The 26,671-nt window shown below is 44.8% G+C and overlaps 1 protein-coding gene and 1 long non-coding RNA gene across 3 annotated transcripts in view; both read right to left on the minus strand.

The window, feature by feature from the left end:
* Window positions 1-9,226, minus strand: part of RUNX3 (RUNX family transcription factor 3) — a 167,059-nt gene extending 157,833 nt beyond the window's left edge. The window contains exon 1 of the mRNA XM_083455670.1: window positions 8,537-9,226. The gene's annotated coding sequence lies outside the window, so the exon portion shown is untranslated. The remainder of the gene's footprint in view (window positions 1-8,536) is intronic.
* A 629-nt stretch (window positions 9,227-9,855) lies between these two features.
* Window positions 9,856-26,671, minus strand: part of LOC310684839 — a 59,746-nt gene continuing 42,930 nt past the window's right edge. The window contains exons 4-6 of one of the 2 annotated variants that reach the window (XR_014514855.1): window positions 21,240-21,419; window positions 10,600-10,940; window positions 9,856-10,333 (exon numbers count right to left, since the gene is read on the minus strand). This is a non-coding gene — a long non-coding RNA (uncharacterized lncRNA). The remainder of the gene's footprint in view (window positions 10,334-10,599; window positions 10,941-21,239; window positions 21,420-26,671) is intronic. The other variant, XR_014514856.1, reaches the window with a different exon arrangement.

Raw genomic sequence — 26,671 nt, forward strand, 5'->3', positions numbered from 1 at the left:
GTTAAGATTGCACCTGCTTTTCCCCAGCAGAAGTAGATGGGCTTTAATTCAGGCCTGGACTCACTGGGGACTCAGAACTAAGCCTGTGAGCCCCTGGAATAGATTGCCTCACTATTAAGAGAAATGTGCCTTCAAGCACATGCAGAGTGCATTTTGCTCGCCTGTGCATGATCGCGGCCAAGCCAAACACACAACAGGGGTTACGTGGCACGGCAAAGCTGGAACCCCAAAACCCAAAAGCGGTCCTGTTCTTGCCACACGCCTCAGACTCAAGACACATCAAAAGCAACAAGATATTAAGTTGCCAGCTCTCTTTTAAAAAAAAAATGAAATAAAAGTAAACTCTCAAGTCAATGACATGGCATTACTCTCTCGTCCAAACATATTATCAGTCTGCAGGAAACAGAATAGCAAATTAAGATAATATAGCAATAAAATTCTTTAAAAGTCCCAAACAATAGTCACATGTAGTTTGGGGTGGATTCTCCCCCCTTTTTTTATGGCGGCTGCAGTTTGATTCTGAAAATTTGGGTGACTTCATAGGCTCTTAACCCTTTTACTTCCAACATCATTATTACTATATGTTTATTTGGTCCCCTTGCTGTATCCAGAGTCACATTCTACCTGGCTATAGTAATGGGAGGTGGGTTTGATTTTCAGGACAAAATTCCTCAGTGAAAAACCACTTGTAGTTCATTCTAGTTTGGCCCATGGTCTACCTGTAGCTTAGTTTTGTATCCCACCTCATCCTGAAGACTCAAGGTAGGCAACAGAGCAGAAATTATTCTGGGGAACTGGCAAAGGTCAGTGGTAGAGCACCCACACTGCAATGCAGAAAGTCCCAAGTTCAATCCCTGTAAACACCAGGTAGGGCTGGGGAAAACTCCCTGTCTTTCATAATGTACACAGGGCACAGAATTCATGTTCACGCTAACAGAATTTCACAACTTGGATAACCTTGGTGCAGTATTTTTGGATATTAATTTAAACAAAAATATAGAGTATATACATGCTTGATTCTGCTCCATTAGGCTCTATTATGTGTTAAAATATTAACATTTTAATGGTATGTTCAGTTTGCAGCTGACTTTACTAACTTGCAGAAGAGCTAAATTGGTGGCTTCTGCTGAAATGGCTAAAGTGACGGGAAGAATCCGAAATCAGGAAGACCAAAATTTTAATAAGGAATGGGAGGAAACTTATAATTTATCTTAAAATAAAACACATTGTAAACAGTTAGTAGGAGTGGAATGACACTTGTAGTCTAATGGTGAATTCTGGACATAATGGAGATGTAAAAGATTTGGATTATCATAAAAGATGCAGGTAGAAATTATTAACAATAGGATGCACAAAGGGGAGGAGTGAAGACCAGGAATCATTGGAATCTTGATTTTATTTTGTATGTTGATATGCGATTGTAAAATTTTAATTTGAAAAACCAAATAAACAACATATACTCTTGCAAGGCTCTGGACTAACTTACCAGGTCAGGTCTAGCAAAGCTTCTGGTAATACCCAATTGTTCAAGGAAAACCAAGCAGAAAGGATCTTCTAGGGCAGGCATGCCCAACCTTTGGCCCTCCAGATGTTTTGGACTACAATTCCCATCATCCCTGACCACTGGTCCTGTTAGCTAGGGATCATGGGAGTTGTAGGCCAAAACATCCAGAGGGCCGCAGGTTGGAGATGCTTGTTCAAGGGGACAGATAAAGTAGTAAAGAGGCCTAGACACGTCAAACAGCAGGAGCCAGCCGACAGGCTAAAGAGGCTGACTTTATAGGCTTTGGTCATTGGACCTTCCTACCTCAGATCCTGTCCCTAGAGGTATAAAAAGAACAAAAACAAAACTCTAGACTTCATACTTCTCCATCCCTTTCAGATCAAATGTGACTATTGGTTCTGATAACTTACTAGCCTAAAGGGACATGGGGAAGGAAGGGAAGAGGAGCAGGGAGGGAGAGCTGCGTGACTGTCAAGAGAGCGAGCAAAGGCACCGACCATGTCCTCCAGCAGCTTCTATTTAAAGTACCGACCGTGGGAAACTTATGCAGACGTGTGGTTTCTTGAGAACTGAGAGTGTTGTGTCTTTTGTAGCTGGCGAGTGAGTCACACTCTGAATTAGGAATTGGGGAGATGCATGGGGGCGGGGAGAAAAAGAGCCCTCCAAACACTTGACTTTGAAGACACAGCATGAATCTTCCAGTCTTGCATGTTGTCTGAATCCCATTTTCTTGGATCTGCACTCCCCACCCCACCCCAAGCCCCAAAAGAGATCCTTCCTCCAGGGTCCACCTGGTGGGTCCCCAATTCCCCAGAGAATTAATGCAGGTCTGGCGGTGGGGTAGAGTTGCAGCAGTAGCATCCCAGCAGAATTGCTTTGATCCATTGAGATGGGGAAGGGAGAGGCAGCTGCGAGGCTCAGGCTGTGCAGATGCATTGGCGGGAGCAATGGATCACCTCTGCTGGTGCATCCGCAAAGCATTAGTCTCACTGCTGCCTCATCTCTCTCCTTTCCAGTAAGCAGCAGTGACTCTGCTGCTGGGAAGCTGTTGCTGTTCCATCTGACCAAGCAAGCCACCCCGACTTTATTTACACTTCTCAGCACAGGTTCTCCTGCCTTTTTTGTCCCCCATCCCCGACTGTAAACCACATTTCCCCTTAATTGCCTGTGCTGGGGTGTCCATTGGGGCACAGGTTTTCTTTGCCATTGCTCAGTCCCTCCTTTCCTCATCCTGGAAGGTCTTCTCCCCTCCAGCTGCACCAAAATGTGCTACTCAGTTCCATGCCCCCCCCCAACAGCCACTATTTATTGAACTGCAGTGAGTTCTGAGGTGTGTACCCAGTCTAGCTGTCACGATGGCAATCAGCTTCTGGCCTCCCCATGGCTTCATCCAGCCAGGCTGAAAATGGGACCCCACCAAGGCTGCCAGCAACTGACACGACTTCCTCCTCAAATGTGTTTATTCATGTCTGTTCCATCCCCTTGCTGCAGTAATCTGCAATTTTATTTTTTAAAGAACTTCACTTTTAGAATGCACATTTTCCTCACAAAATTCCAGTTTATAAACTTATTTTATCCTAAAATGCACATGGTGTGCATTTTGGTGTGTTTGTGGAGCTGAGAAATGCACTGCAAAATTTGGAGAAGTATGAAATCTGAAGGATCTTGTCTGCAGATTTGTCTGGGAGATGCAGACTAGCTCAGAGAACGAACTCCTCAAGAAGTCCTGCTTCTGAATGAGGAAGGGCTCAGCTCTGGAACCCATTTCCATGAAAAGGGACAGTCTGGATACATATGCAAAAACAAACTCAGTGGGGTCTCAGCACATGCAGAGACTGCGTTACCACCATCAATAAGAATGGAGGTTAATTTCACTTGATCAGAAAGTAATTACCCTTCAGAATTCACACTTTTTGGAATGTTGTGATACAATTCTTGACTCAAGCAATGTACTAAAATGCATTAAAGTATGCATTACAGGGTAAAATACATTTAGAAATGTGTGCACTAGATAAAATACATATTTCAATAATATTTTGTGATACTCAGATGTGTAATTTTTATCATGTGCATAGTTTTTTAATGTTTGGTTTTATCTATATTTTTATAATTATTATGTCCATTTTTAAAGGCTGTTTTTATTGCTATTTTTGAACAAATATTTTTTACAATTTATGTAAGCTGCTTAAGAGGTGTTTTTATTAAAAACTAAATACATATTTAAATACTTGTTTTAAGAAAGAATGCTCATGTGGTGTGCTTTTTAAAAGTCACAAATTATTTGTGGAAACAAGATGGAATGAATTTACAAATTAATGCAGACCAGAAATAAATTGATTCATCCATCCCAAACCACCACTGAGCCTTCACTGCCCACCCCTACAAATGTGAGGTTAGATTTGTCCTACAGCCGTGGCTTCCACCCAGCCATAGGCCCCATCTCTATTAAATAGTGGGCACCAGAGTGAGATGGCTCTCAAAACGTGCTCACTGGATTAGCCCCAAAGACTTTAAAATAATCCAGGCATAGTAGCAATGCCCTTTTCATGTTGCATGGAACAGACAAAAGGATTAAAGGGAGCATAAGATTCTCTAGGGACGGGGGAGAAATTCATTTCAGGTTGCATTTAAAGACAAATCTACATAATTCACACTTTCCAAAACAACATGAGAACCAAAATGCAGCCACTCTCTGAAATTTACATCTCTCCAAATTTTGCAATGCAGCCACTTGTACAAAAATGCATATGATGGGGTACGGTTTGCATTAAAATGCATATATTTGTGAAATTAACATACAAAGCTGAATTACATTAGAGGATGTTTTGCAAAAATGTGTCTTGGCAGAATTGCATACAAGCATGTACATAATAGGAGAAATTATCACTGAAATGCTGCTGAATCTTCAGACTTTTTTTAAAAAAAGAAAATTCACAAGCTGATGTAGAAATGTGGAGAACTGAAGACTGGGGAAATGAGAAACCGAAAAACCGAAATTGCCAGATTTGTCCATCCCTAATTCTCAATTTGCATGCCACCAACTCTTCTAGGTTCTATCCCTGTGAATACCTTTTCTCTTCAAAAGGCCCTGCTTGTGGGTTTTCCATGGGTATCTGGTAGGCCACTGTGAGAACAGGATGCTAGACTAGATGGGGCATTGAACTGATCCAATCCAGCAGGCTCTTATGCTCTTATGTTGACACATATGAGGTTGCCTTGGGCTGAACCATATCGCTGGCCCATCTGGCCCAGTGGTATCTACTCTGAGGGCAGCTCTCCAGGGTCTCCGACAGGTCTCTTTATCAACTCCCAAGATCAAGGAAGATGCCAGGAACTGAACCTGAGGCCTTCTGCATGCAGAGCAGGTGCTCGACCACTGAGCCATGAGTCTTCCTCTTTTGAACATACTTAGTTTCTGCTCCCCACCCACTCAACCAGCTGCATCCATCTGTTCTACAAGTGAACATATAGTAGGGTTGTAGCAAGAATTCATGCAGCTGTGCCAGGCATAGCCGGCTGCAAGAAGGGTGGCCACTTATTCATCACTCAAAATGTGGACGTCACCAAAAAGATGAAAGAGGACACCAATTTGCCTGAAAAATTGCACACACTCATTTATATGTACAGAGGCACATGTATTGACAACTATCATTTAAACAGAAATATGATGCATCACAACTTAGTGAGGATAAATAAGTCCACAGCCAGGCAAGCAGTGTGCCTACTTGATCTCCTGTCCATGTGCTAACTAGATGGGTAACTTCAAGACCCGTCCTCTTTTCAAACTTTCCCTTAGAGCTGGACAGAGCTTCAAATAAAGGATGACTTCAAACAAAGCAGCAGTGGGGAACCTGTGACCTTGAATGAGCTCTCATCAGCCCCAGCAAGCATGGCCAGTGTTCAAGGATGGGAGTTGCACCTACAAACATGTGGCGCTTTAGGACTGGTGTCACCCATATGGAGCATAATGAGGGGAAGGGTTAGATTTAGAGACACAGTATTTTCCCTTCAGTAGCATCATACCAAAAGACTCAGTGGCACTTTGTCAGAAGCACCCATCTGTTCAACCTGGGAAGGATGGGTGGAATTGTCACATAAGCCAGGGGTAGGGGACCTTAGGCCCTCCAGATGTTGAACAAAAGCTCCCATCAGCTCCAGCAAGTATTGCCAGTGTCCAGGACCTGTAGTTCAGCAGTTCTGAGGGACAGGTAAGCCAGAGGTTCCCCACTCCTCCTCTACAAGCTAAGTCTGGATTAAAAATAAAGAACCATTGGAAAGGAGAACACAAGGGGTCTTGAGGTTGCCCACCCACAACAGCACCTGGCCAGCAGAATGAGTAGGCACACAAAGGTCACCTGTAGGTCACAGTCTTCCCAACTATAGTGAAATGGCTTGTACTTCTTTTTAGTTGTTAGTTTCTAAATTGGCATGTGCAACATTTTGTACACATCTGTGTCCTCTTTTGTGGTGATACATTTCCTCTCGTATGGCACTGCATCAGTGGGCACCCTCCTGAACCAGACGGGCTAACAATGGGCTGATTCAATATGAGGCAGCCTCAGATCATCACCTGTACCCTCTAGCCCAGCTGAGACTGCTAAAGCTACCTTGGAATAACAATGTCAGGCATTTCACAGGAAAAACCAACCATTTGCTGGGCCAAAGAGAAACAAAAGTCTGGCAAAGGAAAAAGCCATAGCTCAGTGGTAGAACATCTGCTTTGCATGCAGAAGGTCTCAGGTTCAATTCCTGACATCTCCAGGTAGGCCTGGGAGAGATTCTAACCCTGGAAAGCTGCTGCCATTCAGTGCAGACCATATTGCACGATGTGGACCAATGGTTTGATTTGGTATAAGGTGGCTTCCCATTGCTATCCGTTTCTCCTGGAATTTGGGGCATGGTGTGCCTCATAACAGCAGTCAGTATTCCACAAGTACAACCATAGATGGTGTTGGCCAGTTTCCTCTTAGAGATGGGCAAATATGTCAATTTCAGTTTCTCATTTTTGCAACCTTCAGTTCTCCACATTTTTACATCAGTGTGCATTTTTTTAAAAAGTCCTCATGACATTTTTAAGCAACAGTCTCCTATCTTTACATATTTTTAGATGCAATTTTGCCTAATATGCACATTTTTGCAAAGCAGGGCTCTTATGGCTGAATCTCAGTCTGGCAGAACTTCAACCCAGCCCCAAACCTGTTTGTGGCTGTGTGGTCAACACTTTCCCCAAGTAGTCTGTTAAACACCATGAAGTGAAAACTGTGTTGATGGAGTTCAGCTGAAGCCAAGAAGTGACAAGCCAATCTACACCATACACTCAAACATATGGCTTCCCCCAAGGAATCCTGGGAACTGCAGGTAGTTAAGGGTGCTCGGAATTGTAGCTCTGTAAGGGATAAGTTACAGTTTCAAAGATTATCTGGGAGAAGCCATGTGTTTCCCATGGATTGCACCCCCATGCTAATTAGCGTAAGATGGGACACCATTTTGGATTCTCCTCCCAAGGCATCAATGTTGTTTCAGATGGGCCTTCATGAAAGGACTGTCTACTCTAACAACTTACACGGTTGCCTTGGGAAATTCCGTGCATTCACACCCCAAGCCCAAAAGAATGAATCTTAATGTTTATTGTGTCAACACAGACATGACAAAAACAGTTTCCGGTGTTTTTTTAAAAAGGAATAAAACAATTTTTAAAAAGCGGAGATAACAGCCGCCGCCAGACAGAGTGAGGGTTTGGCCCCAGCACGCAAGGCCGGCTTCTCAAAGACACCACATCTTCTTTTTCTGCCTCAGAAAGGAGAAGTCTATACAAGGAGGGAAGTCATCGGTTTTTTGATGGCCCTCAGAGTGGTTTTTGTGCACCTGTTACCTCAGAGAAATGTCACAGCACCCAGGCTGCGAGACAGGATGCTAGCTGAGAGACAAAGTCAGGGGGGAGAAGGCCTTTGTAAGAGGCCCAAATCCCCCTTTTAGAAATTGCAACATATTGAAAAACCGAGCAACTTTTGAGTAAGAAATCTTATATATGCAGCAGAATGTGGCAGAAGAGTCCTGAGATGGCCGATTGAGCTTTACCACACAAATGAATTATTATTTTTTACTGATCCCCTACATAAACAAACAAACAAAAAAACCCCTACAAATAGTAATCTAGCACATCAGGTAGAAAGGTTTCAGTTCAGCCCTCACCCTTGGCCACAGTTTTAATGTCAGAGAGCATGCAAATTTGTGGCTTCTCCCTCTGCTCACTTGTCATCATCCTACCACCAATCTCCTGGCTGCTTTCCCTCTTAAGCAACCTTATGGGGGCCCCAAATTTGTGGTGGGCTAAGCCGGAGGCAAAGTGGGTGACAAGGGGCCAACATGGACAGAACAGCAGATATATGTGACTCGTACCTTTGTAAGGCATGCTGAATACCTGCCACACAAAAGCCAGAAGTTTCTATACCCACCCAGCACACATTGATCCATCTGCCACATAGGCAAGGAAGAGGCGTTTATTACGTTTCAGCCAGGTAAAGCCACTTGAGGAGAATGTGGAGCACAGCTGAAGAAGGCCATGGCCAGTGAAGGGGGCAAGGCCCAGGGAGAGCCCTGAGGACCAGATAAAGAGGCGTGGAAGGGCACATTTGTCTCCAGAGCCTCAGGTTTCACCACCCTTAATTGAAGACCCCCTCATAACCAGGAAAGCTTTACAAGCCCCCAAATTCTCCTCCAGCTCAGATTTTGATCTGAGCTGGAGAAGAAGTTCCAGCTTCCCCACTCTCCATCAGATTTCCCCACATACATGACCACCAACCAGAAACACTCCCACTTCCCATTCCTTAACTTGTTCGTTAGAGCAATAATGAAGGCACAGGGGGAGCAGAGCGGAAAGATTCCCCCTCCCTCTCTCCATCAGGATGCACCACTTGCTAAGAGCGTGATGCGGTGCAGGGAACAATGAGAAATGTATTTCTGCTGTCACATTATTAGAAAGCAGGGGGGGTGAGAAAAACCACCACCCACTGTCCTGAATCCCTGGCCTACCTGGCAGCAAGTCAGCATGTCATCTAAAGTTCAAAGACCAGGGATCAGTCCATGCAAGCAAAGTCCAAGGATCAGGAAACACAGTCCAGGGTCAATCCAAGTAGCCAAGTCTGAAGTCCAGAGTCAAACCCAAAGCACAGTCTTGTGGAGGTCTAGGAGCATCTTAGTCAAGATCCATCATTGGGAGCAGCTGAGCAGACAAAAGACCTCAGCTCTGCTTCCCTTTTGTACTTTGCCTGCTGATTGCAGCACCTGGGCTTAATGAGGCAGGTGACCCACACCTGTTCCAAGCCTACACCAGCTGAGGAATCGCACTAGAGGAATCCGGGAACTAGGGAGCCCCACCTCACCAGCTAGGGAGCTGGGCTGTGGGCCTTTGGCTGCCTCAGCCTCCTAGAGTGCCGTTCCCCACTGCTCCCTACACCTCAGAGTCTGCTGTGTTCATGGAGACAAGGGCCCCTCTGGCTCTGGTGATGGGTCCTGCTGCTCTGGTTCCTCTCCCCATGCCATTCTCCATCACCCTCTGAGTACTTTCTTCCTCATCCCCTGCTTGCCCAGGTGTGTCCCAGTCCCAGCTACACCCCCCACTGGGATCCTGTTCCTCTTCTCCATTGCCCTGCTAGTTCATGACATCCACTTTCCTTCCAGCATGCTTTAGCCACTGCTCCCATTGCTTTAGCCTATTTTTATTATTATTGCTGTTTAGCATAGTCTTGTAGCCGTGAGTGAATTCTGGGGGGGGGGGGGGTTATGTTGCGAGCAGCCTTGAGTATGGTTCACAATGGAAAAGCAGCGTATAGAAAAATGATTTTGATGGTTAGGGGAATTTAAATGGAGGCTCACAGCAAGGCAGTGCTGCTTCTGAGTGCTGCCACACACCACTGTCACCTTCCTTGGAGCTGGTCCTGAGGAGCTGTGAACAGGACCTTATCTGGTGCTTGGAACGAATCATTTCTATTGAATGTACAGTGGTGCCCCGCAAGACGAATGCCTCGCAAGACGGAAAACCTACTAGACGAAAGGGTTTTCCATTTTGGAGGTGCTTCGCAAAACGAATTTCCTATGGGCTTGCTTCGCAAGACGAAAATGTATTGCGAGTTCCTGCGATTTTTTTTCGCTCCCTACCCCCTTCCTCTAAGGCACTAAGCTGCTAATAGCCTTTTAGCAGCTAATCCGCTATTCCCTTAAGCCTTTAATAGCCGCTAATAGCCGCTAAACCGCTAATACCGCTAATCGGGTTGCTTCGCAAGATGAAAAAACCGCTAGACGAAGAGACTCGCGGAACGGATTCTTTTCGTCTTGCGAGGCACCACTGTAGTTGACTGAACTAGTTCCGAAATCTCTGAACCTGAAAGCAGTTTCCATGACTGCCAAGTGAACTGAAGGTGAAAAAAGTTCATTTGGGGGTAGAAAGCTGACTGATTTCTAGTTCGTGTTCATGCTGGATGTAAGATGTGGCGCCACAAGCAGAATGTCTCCCAATGGTCTAAGTGATCTTATAGGGCAGGCAGTCTTTCAGGTATATCAGGGGAAGCTTTAGCTGTTGCCATTTTGTCTATCAGACATCCTATTCCTTGTGTGTGGCCCCTGGTTTACTTATGGATCCTACAGCTCAGCACAGCAGCTTATAGCATTCTGAATGCTGATTATTATTTTTTTGAGGTGCAGGTGAGAGAGCAAAGATGTTCTTATGGACTAAAAAGTTCATTTGGATGGACTTGAAACAAACTGTCTCAGTTTGCCAAACAAACTAACCGAAACTAATTCATTTTTGGACAGGAAGAACTAGAACCAGAACTAACTTCTTTTTAAAATGCACTTTAAAAAGAGCCAGTGTGGTGTAGTGGTTGAGAGCGGTAGTCTTGTAATCTGGGGAACCGGGTTCGCATCTCCGCTCCTCCACATGCAGCTGCTGGGTGACCTTGGGCTAGTCAGACTTCCTTGAAGTCTCTCAGCCCCACTCACCTCACAGAGTGTTTGTTGTGGGGGAGGAAGGGAAAGGAGAATGTTAGCCGCTTTGAGACTCCTTAAAGGGAGTGAAAGGCGGGATATCAAATCCAAACTCTTCTTCTTCTTCTTCTTCACTTTGCCAGCACTGGCCTTTATACCTCCCAGAGCTGAGCAGTCGTCACTTGTCACCATGTGCTTGCATGCACTTTGCATCAATCTTTGTTCATCTCAGGAAACACACACCGCAGGCCCAGCCCCACTCCACGCTCTCCTACCCACAGTGCTTTTTCCCAAGTGCACCAACTGGTTGCATTGGTGTTATGCACCAGTCACCCCAACCAGCAACATGCAGGCTTCAAAGAGTCTGGTTCCATCCATGTTCTCTCAGTTGAGGCTTTGGGTTCTGAAGACTTCACCTCAAGACCACAGGCTCAGGGGTTACCAGGCAAGTGACCTAGATTTGCAAGAGGAGAAAAAAAAAAACCAGATCCAAATCAGTGTGAATTTCAGAAGGGTAGCCACAGTGCTCTGCAGCAGCAAAAAGAACAAAGAGGCTTGTGGCACCTGAAAGCCGAAACAGATTTACCTGTGGTAGAACCTTTTGTGAGATATCATCAGTGGCGTAGCGTGGGGGGTGCAGGGGGGGCCGGCCGCACCGGGCGCAACATCTGGGGGTTAGGGTTAGGGGGCGCAAATCCACGGGTTAGGGGGTGCAAATTACTTGCCTTGCCCCGGGTGCTGACAACCCACGCTACGCCACTGGATATCATTCACATACTACTTTTCATCAACCAAACCTAGAGCAACTGGCAACATTTTAAGACAAAATCCAATGTGATAAAACAATATTAAAACAGTGGAAATTAGTACATTCCTTCCTTTTAAAGAATTTATATTCTGTCTTTCAATAAACTTTTCTGGGCACCTTACAAACAAACAATAATACAGAAACTACATCAAAATATAATACGTATATAAAAGCAGTATATGAAAATATCCACGATTGCTATGCCTTTCTCTTCTGCTCAATTCAGCATGTCTCTGAATTCCAGTTGCTGAGATTCACAAGTGGGAAGAGTGCTGCTGTACTCAGATTCTTCTTATGGGCTTCTCAAAGGTTGCCTCCCTTTCAGACTTTACTTATTGGGGCAGAGGGGTGACTATGGAGGCTATCATGATGTGCTCCTGCACTTCAGAATCTACCACTACACTATTTGATTTACTGAACTACCTAAGTATCAATGAACTAATCAGTTGACTAACATGTTGTTAATCAGGTAACCATGAATTTATGCCATTGTACAGATGCAATATAGGGACGCGGGTGGCGCTGTGGGTAAAACCTCAGCGCCTAGGACTTGCCGATCATCAGGTCGGCAGTTCGAATCCCCGCGGCGGGGTGCGCTCCCGTTGCTCGGTCCCAGCACCTGCCAACCTAGCAGTTCAAAAGCACCCCCGGGGGCAAGTAGATAAATAGGGACCGCTTACTAGCGGGAAGGTAAACGGCATTTCCGTGTGCGGTTCTGGCTCGCCAGATGCAGCTTGTCACGTTGGCCACGTGACCCGGAAGTGTCTTCGGACAGAGCTAGCCCCCGGCCTCTTAAGCGAGATGGGCGCGCAACCCCAGAGTCGGACACGACTGGCCCGTACGGGCAGGGGTACCTTTACCTTTTTTACAGTTGCAATATACAGTCGCAATCAAAAAAATGTCAACCCTCATTGCAAATCGGGTTTATTGCGTGGCCAGGCAGAGAAGGAGCCACCCAGGTGAAATGAATGGTGCATGACGTGTTATGGGGTTAAAATTTATTTATGGGGTTAAACTTTATTTAAACTTTCAGATGCAGGAAGACCTTGGCTTAGGCATTGGGCGTTTATCCCTCCCAGTCCCCAGCCGGGGATCTGAGGCACATCAGGGTTAACAGATCTGTCTGGGGAGTGGGCTGGCTCTGGAAGACGTATGTTTAAGCAGAGAGCCCACCCCCATTTTACCGCAACACAGGGGAGTGCACTGACAACCTTTCAGCGTATGGCCAGTGACTCCCTTCAACACAGCCCCTTTAACGGGGAACCCTGGGATTGCCGGGGGGGGCGTGTGTCACCGCTTCAACCCCCCCCCCCATTTAGGGAAGATAGACTAAATCAGCGGTTCTCAACCTGTGGGTCCCCAGATGATGTTGGACTACAACTCCCATCTTCCCTGACCACTGGTCATGCTGGCTAGGAATGATGGGAGTTGTAGTCCAACAACATCTGGGGACCCACAGGTTGAGAAACAAAGGATTCCGCCCAAGGCCTAAAACCGCCAAAGTTGTGACATTTTGCTATGGGGAAGGCGAAACCTGCCAAAGCAGGGAAAATTCCTTCCCAGTCCTTTAACAGCAACCATCGAAAGACCGTAGCAACTCCCACATACCTGTAAAGATGTTAACCTGCAATAAAGAGCATAAACAAAGGGGGTGAAGCTCTGGAATGGACTGTGGGCTCCCAAGTAGGCTCCTCCCCCTTACACACACAAAGAGCAGACCAGAGTGCAGACAACCCCTTCATGGTCCGCTCTCTGGCTCCGCCTCTGCCTGTCACGATTGGTTCATTCTGAACTGAGGTTTGGTGGGAACCTCAAGGGCTGTGATGTGGGGAGTTGGACCAGGAGCATTCTTCCGGGGTCTTGGAGGATCGGGGGTGCTGTGTGCGGCCACGCAAAGGGTGCCCTCCGGTTGATGGGGAGAGCGGTCATTATCAAAATTTGCAGACTTTCAGCTGTTTGCAATGAACAAATCAAAGTTGCATTTTCAGCTGAATTTGGGGAAACCACTTGATGCATCTGTTTCATTGAGCTATTTCAATAGCCTTTTTCTTTTACTTGCTCTGTGCAAACAGCTGAAAGTCTGCAAATTTTGATAATAAACCTGATTTGCCGGGGGGGGGGGGGGTGAATAATTTTGATTGCATCTGTATGTGTGAATAACTTCATTTTCTCCCTGCCCAGAGTTTACTTTTCTCATAATACGCAGCAAAGATGACCTTATAGCATCCACGATTATCAGCAAACAGCAACTACTAATATGCAGGAAAGAGAGTGTTGGGGTTTTTTGGGGGGAGGGGTTGTATCACGAGGAGCAAAGAAAAGCCTCTCCCATCTGATGTCTATTTCGATACCATGCTGGCTAAGGCCTGTAAGCAAAGGATCATGCCCGAGCGCTGGCATGTGGTCGGAGCAAATAGATTTTACAGGAAATAATAATCTGCTCTCTGTAGACTAATGCACAGCGCGGTTACTGGAAAGCCCAAAGTGAAGCAGGGTGGCTACTACATTTCGGGCGGAAGCTTGGCCTGAAGAGTGATGGTGCTCAGATGAAAGGAAGTGTTAGGGTGTAGTGCATTCAAAGTGTGTGTGTGTGTGTGTGTGACACAAAATCAGGCTGCTAACGTTCTGAGACTGAGACCAAAGACACTACAGACTTCAAGGAGTTTTGCAGTCGTTCCCTCTCGTCACAGAAGAGTGGTCTCATCAGGGCAGATGTCCAGGGCCCCGCACAACAAAACGAGCAGGAAGACCTCTAGACACAGTAGGGCTGGCCTACTTACCACATTTTTTTGAAGTCAAGTAATTCAATTTACCATCTAAGCAGAAGATGAGGGGGCAGGGAGAAAATTTTACACTCAGCCCCGGAGTGTAAAATTACGTAACTGCGCCACTGCTTTGGAAGAATAGTTCTGGAGAGGGTTTCTAACAGAGAATTTTTCAGGGTCTTCATCAAACTACCATTCCCATGATTCTTTGGGTGAAGCCATGACAGTTTAATTCAGGGGACAGCAAACTTTTTCAGCAGGGGGCTGGTGGAGGGCCGGACTATATTTTGAAAAATAATAATAAAAATTAACGAATTCCTATGCCCCACAAATAACCCAGAGATGCATTTTTAATAAAAGCACACATTCTAATGTAAAAACGCCAGGCAGGCTCCACAAATAACCCAGAGATGCTTTTTAAATAAAAGGACACATTCTACTCATGTAAAAAGACACTGATTCCTGGACCATCCGCGGGCCGGATTTAGAAGGCGATTGGGCCAGATCCGGCCCCTGGGCCTTAGTTTGCCTACCCATGGTTTAATTGGTATACACCAAGATATGTTTTAAACATATATTAGCCCATTATTGCATTCCACTTGTCCCTTGCTATCTGGGTACTAACCTGCATGGATTTCCTATAAATACATGCTTCTGCGTGCTGAAAACATCAGGATCAGAGTTCATTCCATTTTTTTCTCAATACATGCCACATTTGCACAATTCCACTTATACCCCAATGAATACACTTTGCTACAAACAAAAGGACCATAAGAACCTGAGATATGAAAAATACATCAGAAATGGCTGCTGGGTACCAGGTCCAGGGCTGAGGAACTGCTTCACCCAGTGCAGCCATAGCAGGCCCCTCCAAGGCAGGAACACGGATATAATTTTTAAAAAAATCTGTGTACAGTGGTACCTCGGGATGAGAACGGGATCCGTTCCGGAGCTCCATTCGCATCCCAAAACGAACGTAACCCGTGTCCGTGCATCTGCGCGTGCCATGTTTCGACAATTCTGCGCATGTGCGTGACGTCATCTTGACAGTCTGCACATGCGCGCGCGACGAAACCCGGAAGTAACATGCTCCGTTACTTCCGGGGTGCCGCAGAGCGCAACCCGAATTTGCCTAACCTGAAGCGTATTCATCCCGAGGTATGACTGTATTTAAATAAGATTTCTAGGGCTGCAATCCTATATTCATTTATAGGTCACATCTACATCTCACATCTAAAGCACATTCAATGCATATTTAAAGCACACACTCCCCCTAAAGAATCCTAGGTAGGGTACTGGGAATTGTAGCTCTGTAAGAAGTAAATTATAATACCCAGGATTTGGGGGAGATGTGCTTTAAATGTATTGTGTGTATGCAAATTTTGTGGTCGTGTCCCCCCCCCCCCACTTTCTGTGTTATGTATGTATTAAAGTTTACCTATCAGAGATAAACTATAGTTCCCAGGATTCTTTGGGGGAAGTCATGTGTTTTAAATGTAAGGTGTGGTTGTGTTCTTACTTGGGAATATCAGTGAAATTTCAATTATCTAAATGCATCAAGTATGCGGTTGTATTGTGAATGTATTCAGTGTTAAAATGTGTATTTCTAAATTCATTTTCTCTAAAAATGCACATTTTAAAATGTGTTTTGATACATTTTCTGAGCAGAGAAGGGTGCTGGACCTTTCAGGAAGTGGGAGACCTGTAAGATAACTCTGAATCCACACATTAGCCAGAAATCTGAGGTTCAGTTCAGATTGGATCAGAATTCACAAAGACAGGATTCCTCAAGCATCTTAGCTCTTCTAAACACCCAGGAGGTGACCACAATTCAGCTAGAGGGAGTCAAGCAGTAACCAATCCACATGGAGTGATCCTTGGAAAACTCTGTGTTGAAAACTGCCCCCTTGTGGTCCAAACATGCAAGCTTTCCTCAGCTTCTCCTACAAAGAAATAGCTGGTTTATTATAATTAAGAGGCTAGCTAGAGGGGAGTGGTGGGGGAGGGATGTCCAATTGCAATAATTTAACCATGACAAGCAAGGGCAGGCTGGGTGGGACAGAAACCACATTCCCATTATTTCAGACATACTAAGTTTGGTCAGTTTCCCCCCCACTCTTCTTCTTCCCCCTGTTTCATTAGCCCACTCTCCCACAATAAGTAATTTCCCCCTCAATGCCTCAAATCACTCTCGATACCGCTGTGGTGCGCGTGTGGCCTGCGTGAAGTATGAGGAGGTCACAGCCAATGTGTCTTCCTTTTGTGTGGGGTTTTCATTAGATGGGAATGACCACAGAATTAAACAGCCCGTAGGCCAGCAGAACTGCCCACTAATTGCTTTAGTGTGTGTTTTATGGTATCACCACAATTTCCCCTCGTCGATACCGGGATTTCTCCACTTAATCCAACGGCCTTCATCAGGATTAAATGAAGACGCAAGGCTCCCTTGTTAGATAAAAACACTGGGGTTGATGCTGCTGCCGTGTTGTTTTTTAATTTATTGAGTCTTTGTGGCCTCTTCAGCCATTTAACCTCAGAGGCTTGTAAAGTTCACAGAGTGATCTCTCAGCCTATTGGTGGGCCAGACCAAAATCTCTAATTACAGAAGAAACGCTGACAAAATGGTGACTTCAAGGGCTAGATCATTAGCCACTGGCTAACCACGGGAGCTACATTGGTGTCAGGGGATGTGGGTCTCTCTGCAAGGGCCTTGCGGCAGCCATCTTAACCCAACAGCTTGTTGGAACTTGAGGAGGGCCCTGATCCTGAGCCCCATAAGACGGGGATACAGCCTGTGCAGCAGCACCACTACACACAGGGTCTTCAAGAGAAATACAGAATGGCTGAACAGAGCTATGAGACACCTGTCAAATATCAGTAGACCAGATGACTGGTCACGTGACAAGGCCTGTCCCTCCGACTAAATGATTCACAAGTCATGGCCTGAGCCAAAAGGAGGCACTGTTTGCTGGTGTCTGCTGCCACAGCCTCTCATCTTTACCTCTGCCCTCCTGTCTGGCCACACCTAGACCCACCCACTAGAGTTTCCTTTCTTTTCCAGTAAAGAAGTATAGGAGTATAAGGTAAAGGGACCTCTGACCATTAGGTCCAGTCATGGCCGACTCTGGGGTTGCGGCACTCATCTCGCTTTATTGGCCGAGGGAGCCGGCGTACAGCTTCCGGGTCATGTGGCCAGCATGACTAAGCCGCTTCTGGCGAACCAGAGCAGTGCACGGAAATGCTGTTTACCTTCCCGCCAGAGCAGTACCTATTTATCTACTTGCACTTTGACGTGCCTTCGAACTGCTAGGTTGGCAGGAGCTGGGACTGAGCAACAGGAGCTCACCCCATCACGGGGATTCGAACCGCCAACCTTCTGATCGGCAAGTCCTAGGCTTCATGGTTTAACCCACAGCGTCGGGCTCAAATGTACCAGTGTGGGCAAGTTTTGCAGCCCAGGGGCCACATAAGCAACCATTTGGGGGCTGTGTGCCATTGTTGGGTGGGGCCAGAGGCAAAACTGGGCAGACCAATGGCTGCAACAGCAAACTGTGACATTACTATAGTATCTATCATCATGAAATTCTCATGAACATTACAAAAAAAGAAAAGAATAAAATAATACATTCACCCCAAACATACAGTACACATTCGCACTCACAAAATGAATCCAAACCACCCACACATAACATAATCACTCAACAATCACACCACTCCTTGCACCTACCACATCAGTTCGTTCACCCAGTTCTTACTAGAATAAAACATTCAGCTGTTCTGCTGGCTTTTTTATAATGAACTTAAAATGTTACACTGTTAGCAGTGCCCCAGGTGTACTGATATGGATTTTTGCCGTTATCTTGTTGTTGTGCTGTGAGCTGCTTTGGGCACACATATGTGGAAAAGTGTCATATAAATATAAATGTTGGCATCCATCTGTCTTGAGAGACAGTGAAGTGTGCCTCTGGGGGTGAAGTCAAACTGCTGTGTTAGCAGTAATAACCACCAATAACCATGTACAGAAAAACAAGTCGTGCGAATGTGATAAGGTGACGCCGGAGTCGCTCCAGCACATTATGTTCTCTTGCCCCTTGTTCAATGTGCTACGGGCAAATTTGCTGGGATCAATCATTCAGAAACTAGTGGGTACCCCTCCAACATTCCACCTTGCCCAAATCTTGCAGGATAAGGATACCCATACGACCCTGAAAGTGGCTAGGTTCCTGGCTGCGGTCCTTACCCAAAAGCGACGCCAAGGAGCACTACAAGCTAATTAAGGTGTAGGATGCCATTCCATCTTACAGTATTTTATTGTTATAGGGGCGTTTTAGCGGCTGTTTATTTCTATTTTTTTTTTTTTTTTCTTTCCCCACGTCCACAAGCTGTTATTTATGTTTTTTCTGTATGGGCCCATGGCCGTAATAAACTTGATTCTGGATTCTGGAAAAACAAGTCGGTTGGATGAAAGCAATCCAATAGGGGCCAAAGAGAAAAGCCCCATCAATTTCCACTTGTGTAGCACAGGCAACGTGAACCGACATTACTGTTTGAGATGAGCATCACTAAAATGTACCCCACCATCAAGAGTTGTTAATCCATTAAATCCATGAATCCATGAACACCTTTGTGGTACCCATGATACCTTCCTGAAGCAATGAATGGTCTTAATATAAGGCCCCATCTACACAAGACATTTAACACACTTTAAACAGCCATGGCTCCACCACCACCACCCCCCCAAGAATCATGGGACTTGTAGCTTGCTAAGGGTGCTGGGAGTTGTTGGGAGACCCTTGTTCCTTTCACAGAGCTACCATTTCCAGAGTTCCCTGTGAAGAAGGATTGGTTGCTAAACCACGCTGGAAACACTGCTTTAAATACTGTTTAAAGTGTATATGGCAATATGTAGTGGGCTTCTGAAATCCCTCACATGTTTAAAGGAGGTAAAATAAATATGCCATGGGGGCTGTACAGCAATGGGAGCTAACTATGCCTCCCGCCAGCCACACAGTCAGTGAGCTCAAGACCACCACCCCGCTTGTGTGGAGGAACTCTGTGTGTATAAGTTGATATGTTCACTCGACCCCTTCTCACCCTCTCTAAACACACAGCCAAAACACGTAAGGGGTGTCTGCAAGACAGACAGATCTGACCCATAATCCACCACGAAGCTCCTTTGAATGAACAGGAACTGTGCAAAAGTGCTCTTTTACAGCCCCAGTTCACTTCAGCAGGCCTTGTGCAGGAGAACTTCCCAGTGGGTTGTCCTTAGGGGTGGAGGAATTTGTTAGTTTTGGCTTTGCTCTGATTCTTATTTTTCCAATCTTAAATCCAGTTCCTCCCGTTTCTGAATAAGTTTGAAACTTCATATTTGTTTTCTGTCATATTTCTCCTAAGATACATATTTTTGCAACCTCCCCCAGTATAATACATTTTTGTTTCTTATTTTTACTAACATAGGCATTTATGTGCACACTTTCCCCTAACATAGTTATCTATTATATACATATATAGAGGGGGGGGGTTGGAGGAATGCATTGCAAAAATTCTGAGACTTGCAAATTTCAAAGGAGCAGTCTGGCATTTCAATTCATGTATTGGTTTGGGAAGGGCCAATTAGGTATGTTTGCATTAAAATGCCATCTGAACAAATTTCACCCCCAACCCTGATTATGCCCCATAAATATATGGGTGTGTGCCACTGAAATGCTATGTCTCAGGCACCAACGTGTCTGAGGCTGGGCCTGGCAGACATCGAAAAACAAATGGTCACTGAAAACCTACATTTTCTAAGCCCAGAGGTCAGTGTCTTCTTCATAAGATGTTCCCAGCAGCTTCTGGAACACCTGGATAGATACTAAGAAATATTCAGAGCATATGCATCTTTGCTTGTTGATTTTAATTTAACCAAGTAAGACGCCTCCATCACTGTAATGTCCTGCTCTGTTGCAGAGCCTTGCATTAGCTTTAGAGTCTTTTTTAAGTGGCTTGAGCAAAATGGGGCTCCGTGCGGTTTGCAGGGCACTTTCTGTTTAACTTGCCTCAAAGTGCTCCAAAGAGTTTGCAAGTGCATTAGTGGTCTGGCTTGCGCATTGCTGCTCTAACCCTTAGACCTCTGCCAATCAATCTTGCTGACACCCATTAAAATGAGCTCATGGTGCCGATTTTATGGCCGGATTAAGTGGCATATCTGTCGATCAGACAGTCCAGAAAGAGCGTCACACTGCTAATGATTTTGTTATTGATCTTTAATGATTTCCTACATTAGTACAAGCTGAATTAGCTTCATCAACAAGCTCCAGGAGTGAGGGAGGGGCACCAGCAGAATAGCTGCCTCAGTCTAGCAGTGATCACACAACTGGCTTCTGCATTGCCCCCCCCCCCCCATTTATTTGGATTAACAAGAAAATAATTTGGTATATTTTATTGGTTGATCAAAATATCTTAGAACCTTTTACCACCTGCTCCTTCCTTTCTCTGTAGTTAATGTACTACTCACAACTGTAGTTATTTACCCTAACTACTCTCTTACATTTATAGGGTTGCCATATCTCGAAGAGCAAAAAAGAGGACAGCCTGAGCTGCTGCCAGCCCGAGTTGGTGAAAGAGATGTGTGGGCGCGCAGGGCCACTGCACCCTTCTTTCCCCAGCTCGGGCTGGCAGTGGCCCATGCCTGAGCCCGAGCCCAAGCTGCCCGAGCCCGAGCCGCCAGCGCCTAACTAAAAAAAACCCCTAAATAAATAAATAAAATTTTAAAAACCACAAATCTGGACATTTCCTTTAAAATGTAAAAAAAACCCCGGATGGGCATGCTGGCCCTCCCAAAGAGGCCATATCTGGGATTTTCCCTTAGCCTTTATTAACACTATACAGTCGTACCTTGGTTTTCAAACAGAATGCATTCCGGAAGTCTATTCGACTTCCGAAACATTTGGAAACCAAGTCATGGCTTCCGATTGTGCAGGTGCACCAGAAACAATAGCAGAAGCCCCATCGGACATTCGGCTTCCAAAAAAAGTTAGAAAACCTGAACACTCACTTCCAGATTTTGATTGTTCAGGAGCCGAAACGTACGAGTACCAAGGTGTTTGACAACCAAGGTACGACTTTACTAGATAGAAACTACAAGCTCTGTTCTGAAATAACCCAAATTCCTTCTGCCATATCAAAAAAACTGTGCCTTTTCCTGTAATTTTTCATCACTGTTGCTCGTTCTTCCTTGCTCCCTTCTCTGAACTGATTTCATCTGATTTTCATGGTGCCATTGTGTAGTTTAATCCGATGGGGTGTGTAGTACAGCAGTGATGCCATCCTGTTTATGATGTGCTTCCTGGTGGCATAGGGTCACCTTGTGGCTAATCTAGGAAGGAGAAAGAATGGAGCAGTAACCAAGATAAACACACACACACACTATATGGCTGAACAAACTGCTTGAGGAAATGCCACTCAAGAGAATCAGTGAGCAGTCTTACCCTCCAATCTCCATTATCAGCCCCAAAATTGAAAACAATTGAAATTTTGAGCAGCTTTGAAAATTGCTCTTACACTGGAAAGTTAAGCCAAAGAGGCTGCCTCAAAGGCAGATTTCTGAATATTGTTAAAGACGGTCAAAAGAGAAGGCACAGACAGGAAGGCTAATATGAAAATTATGCTGCCTGCCTGCAGCCACAGGGAAGAGCATATTATACTTTTACTGTATTTACTTACTACATTGTTATCCCATTATCCTCACACAGCAGCAATGCCTATTGGGTGAACACCTCCTTGATCTCAACTTTGTACCTATTGACTGTCACTGCTGTCAGACAAGTCTACCCAGGTCACAGCATTATGACAATCTAGTGGGAATATAGTATAATGAAAAATCTCTAAACAGTTTACAACATGCACCTATTACATGCATTATTATAGGCATAATACTACACACATAGTATACAGATATACACTAAAGCAATCGACCCATAAACATGTGCATACATCAGCACACAGAACTGTATAAAAATAGTGTGCAATGAAAAATTATGCTGCAAAAATAACGCAAGGGGCTTGATTCCTTTATATGTATTATACATACTTTTCCATCTAATTTTGCATATAATTAACTGGGGTTATAAAAAAACTCACATGACAATGCATGAGTGGCTCAGACGTGAGAGAGCGCTTGATGCAAGAAGCAGTTCAGTGCAAGCAAAGCTCAATCAGATCAGAGCCTTAAAAAACCCTGCACAACTCCATTTGTCCTCCATCTCTCATCCAGACCTGCTTAGCTAACTTTCATGTGCCTTCAGATACTGATAGCACGATAAAACCTCTATAGGTCCCATCGGAACTGGAAGCCCTTCTCAAAATGCATCAGCAAATGAATCACTTTGCTACTTTTCTAGCCAAACACGTGGCAAGCATTGTTTCAAAAATTGTCTCTTCAGGCCAAAGCTACAGCTGGTTGGAGTCAGCCTCGCTCTGCTGCTGTCCATGGCGCTAAGCCGAATTCTCTCGGCTGATGCTTTGGGCACATGCGCATGTTTAAGACATTTTAAGCTGCGGAGATCTGTGGCCATTCTTAGAAATGTTTTAATGCACAACAGATGGAGCTCAAACACATCCCTGTCGGAAGACGCTATTTCTGCCATGCATTTCCAAGCCTCTTAAGCTCTGTGCTTCTGAGAGGCATGAAGCAGTAGAACCTAGTGTTTCCTGACTATGCAGAATGGCATTTGCCACCTGCCCTATTGATGGCAAACCTACATGGCAAGCAGGGAAGAATTACAAAAGAAGAAGAAAAGGTGCTGGTGTGAGAATATTCTGACAGGCATGCGACACGTGAGGCTGCCTTATACACAAAGTTACAACACTGCTCCATCTCGTTCAGTTCTATCTACACCAACTGGAAGTTTTGGACAAAGGTCTCTTCCCACCTCTACCTGGAGTTAAGATGCCAGGGTTTGAGACTGCATGCAAAGCAGAAGAAGAGGAGTTTGGATTTGATATCCCGTTTTATCACTACCCTACGGAGTCTCAAAGCGGCTAACAATCTCCTTTCCCCTCCTCCCCCACAAGAAACACTCTGTGAGGTGAGTGAGGCTGAGAGACTTCAGAGAAGTGTGACTGGTCCAAGGTCACCCAGCAGCTGCATGTGGAGGAGTGGGGAATTGAACCCGGTTCACCAGATTACGAGTCCACTGCTCTTAACCACTATACCACACTGACTCTCAAGCTGAAGCTCTACCCCTAAGCTAAATGTTGAGATTGCCCTTCAATGTTTATCACCTAGATTGGAGACCAAGCAGGCGTACCCTGGAATACATAGATCTTAATGAGTAAAGTTGCTTAACAGACACTGGTGACCACTTGGTGTTCCAAGAGATAATTATGATGGTAATAGGTAAAAGAAGGATCTTGACAAGCTGGAATGTGTGTAGAGGACAATCAGAATTATAAAGGGTCTGGAAACTAAGCCTTATGAGGACCGGTTGACGGAGTTGGGTATGTTGAGCATGGCTGAGAGAAGACTTGAGAGGAGATATGATAACCATCTTCAAATACTCAAGGGCTGTCACATGGAAAATGGAACAAGCTTGTTTTCTCCTGCTTGGGAGGGTAGGACCCATACCAATGGATTCAAGTTACAAGAAAGTAGAGTCCGAATCAACATCAGGAATATTTTTCTGATGCTAAGAGTCATTCAAAGGTGTCTGGTTGTGCTGCAGCAGATGCACCATGCTGTTTTCTCTTTCTTCGCTCCTCCCAGCATTCATTCCTCCTCTCGTCACTGCAATGGGTACATGACCTGACTGTCTGTCTCCAGGTACTGTGGTCATCTGCAAGGGATTCCCACATGGTGGGGTTGATGTTGCCAGCCTTCATGTCACACTTGCAGACATCTTTGTAGCGCAGAGTTGGTCTGCCAATGGGTTCGGTGCCTGAAGCTAGCTCTCCATAGAGCATATACTTGGGGATCCTGGCATTTTCCATTCTGTGGACAGGATGAGGCCGTGTAATATATATATTTAAGTAACATACAAAACTGTGTATTCCTTAAAACTTTATACAAAAATGTGTATATCAGGAGAAATTCATACACAAATACTGGTGGATTTTCATGTGGATAAAGGGGGGGAAAGTTTGCAGATTGCTGCAAAAATGTGAAGAGCTGAAATTAAGAATGGAAAGAAACACCTAAACCTGAAAGAAGGAATATTAGTCTATCCCAAATTGCATCCTAGCCGCAATCTCTGTTCTGCCCAGCCAAAGGACACAACATTGAGAAGCCTCCATGACCACACTTCCCACGATGGGCTCAGTGGTCTGGATGCACCTATCCCTCCCTGGCTAGTGTGGTTCAGACAGGGAAGCCACTAATGCCTCTTTGCTCCTGGACCCAGGAGTCTTAATGCCTATTGATCCACCAAGTGGCAGGGTGTCGGGTGTCTGCCCCCTGGTACCCATGGTGGTTCACCTCATTGGTTGCAATTGCAGCAGGTTTGCCTGTCAGGGGCCCCAGATAGAGAACAATTGCCCACTTGTGGCCAACACCGCAGGGAAGCAAAGGAGGACAATGATCAATGCATGCAAAGTCTAGGGTGGCCATGTACCCCACTTTACAGAGGATGGTTCTCTGCCTGAAATAGAGTTAGATGGATCAGCCTTTTCAGGTCTATAATTGGTGTATGTTCAGACAGAAGTCTGTTCTGTCTATGCATTGATCTATTATATTTTGGGGAGGGGGGGAAATCAGCACATATTTTAAATATTCTTTAAAATACTTATTTAAATATGGATTTTATCACAAAAATATATATTTGACCTCAATGCATTTGTAAAGATACTTCCCCCTAAAACATGCATTTAATGCATTTTTAATGCATGTTTGCACAATTTTTTGAGCCAAGAAAAATATTGCAAATGAGCAGTGTGAAATCTGAAGGATAGCTTCATTCCAATTTGCACATTGGTCCAGGTGGTGCAGATCAGGTCAGTCTTCATCAAAATTCACTGAAATGTAATTCTTCAAGCCTCCCTAAGGTTATCAGAACACAATCCTTTATCTGTTTGAAGAGTTCTCAGTCAGTTCATTCATACTACTTTCGTTCTCATTCCAATAAAAACAAGAGTGAAACAAAACACAAACCAATAAACCCCACTCAAAATATCTACTCCATAAAACCCATAAAATTTATAAATAAAAGTTTTGGGGGTTTTTAAGGGAGAGGGAAGAAACTACCTGATTCTGGCAGCTGAATTAATTGCTTTACTGGGTGCTTTCTGATGCATGTTTTAAAACCTGCTGCTATTCATTTTAAAAGTCTTTAATACTTGTTTTTCTCATTTTATTGGTTGAACTGACTGTTGTGAACTGCCTTGGAGGAATGATAGAATAATAAAAAATCATATAAACGAGGAATAAATAAACAATGACATTGTAGAAAGTGTTCCTGCTCCTGCCTGATAAGGACACTCTGCTTTCTTGCCAATTCCCCCTCCGACTACAGACCTTTGCATCTCTGCTGCTGAGGTCCAAGGGGATCTGCAGAACAGCATGCAATATAACTCACAGGTGACTGGTGAAACTGGGGTCCATCACCCTGTCACCATTGGCTACAACCCAATATTTTGAATTTTTCAGATCACATCATCTTTTTTATAGTTATGATTACATTGTTTTTTTGTGTGGTTTTTTAAAAAAAAAAATCTGGCCTACAACAGTCTTTACCAACCTGGTGCCTTCCTCCAGATGTTTTGGACTACAATTCCCATCAGCCCCAGCAGCTTGGAATTAGATGGAAACTCTCAGAGAGGTTACTGTCTCCCTGAAGGAATAAGAAGTCACTGGTATCCTGATGGCCCTTGTGGCTAAGAGGGCTTTTAAGTGGGTTTGCCAGCTTTGACCATTACTAGGCTAGGATAGCCTGGTCCTGGTAGTTCATGCTGTTATGACCTCCCATCTGGATTACTGTAATGTGCTTTACATGGGGCTACCCTTGAAGACAATGGTGTGTCCTATTGAGTTCTACCTCCTGCAAGCCCTCTGGAATGAAGTAATAACCAGGTATCTGTTTTAAATACCGTCTTCATCAATAGACGGCTTTCCTCCCACTTTTCTAAAGGACTTTTTATTATCATCATCCCCTTTAAACTTCCTCTATTGAGTTTTCCAATTGGCTCCGTTAACCAAGCATTCTGGCTCCTGCAGAGGGTGGCCTGTTAGCATTGCATTATAAGGCCCAATATCTATTATTCATTGGGAATTTAAAAGCAATCAAAAGGCACTCTGGGTCACTTTGCTATTAAAGCAATCTTCTGCTGCCAATGCCAAGTTTTCTCTCTCACTTAAAATACATTAATGACCCATTACAGGGACGGGATCCGAAGCAGGACTTATATATAGGAATGTCTTTGGAGATTTTGAAAAAGATATAAACAAACAGTCTCATTTTAATGTGTTCATTAAGAAGGATTTGAGAGGGACGAGGGACAAGGTATTTTCTGTCCCCGAGCTCCCAGGGGGGACAGGGATATAGGGGGAATGTCTGACTAGGGGTGACATTTCCTTATAGCCATGAATAATTTGAAGTTTTATCGGAGGGATAAGGAGGGAGAGTCACCAAGTCCCAG

The sequence above is a fragment of the Podarcis tiliguerta genome (genome assembly GCF_965153285.1).
Source record: "Podarcis tiliguerta genome assembly, chromosome: 8".
NCBI classification, from domain to species: domain Eukaryota; kingdom Metazoa; phylum Chordata; class Lepidosauria; order Squamata; family Lacertidae; genus Podarcis; species Podarcis tiliguerta.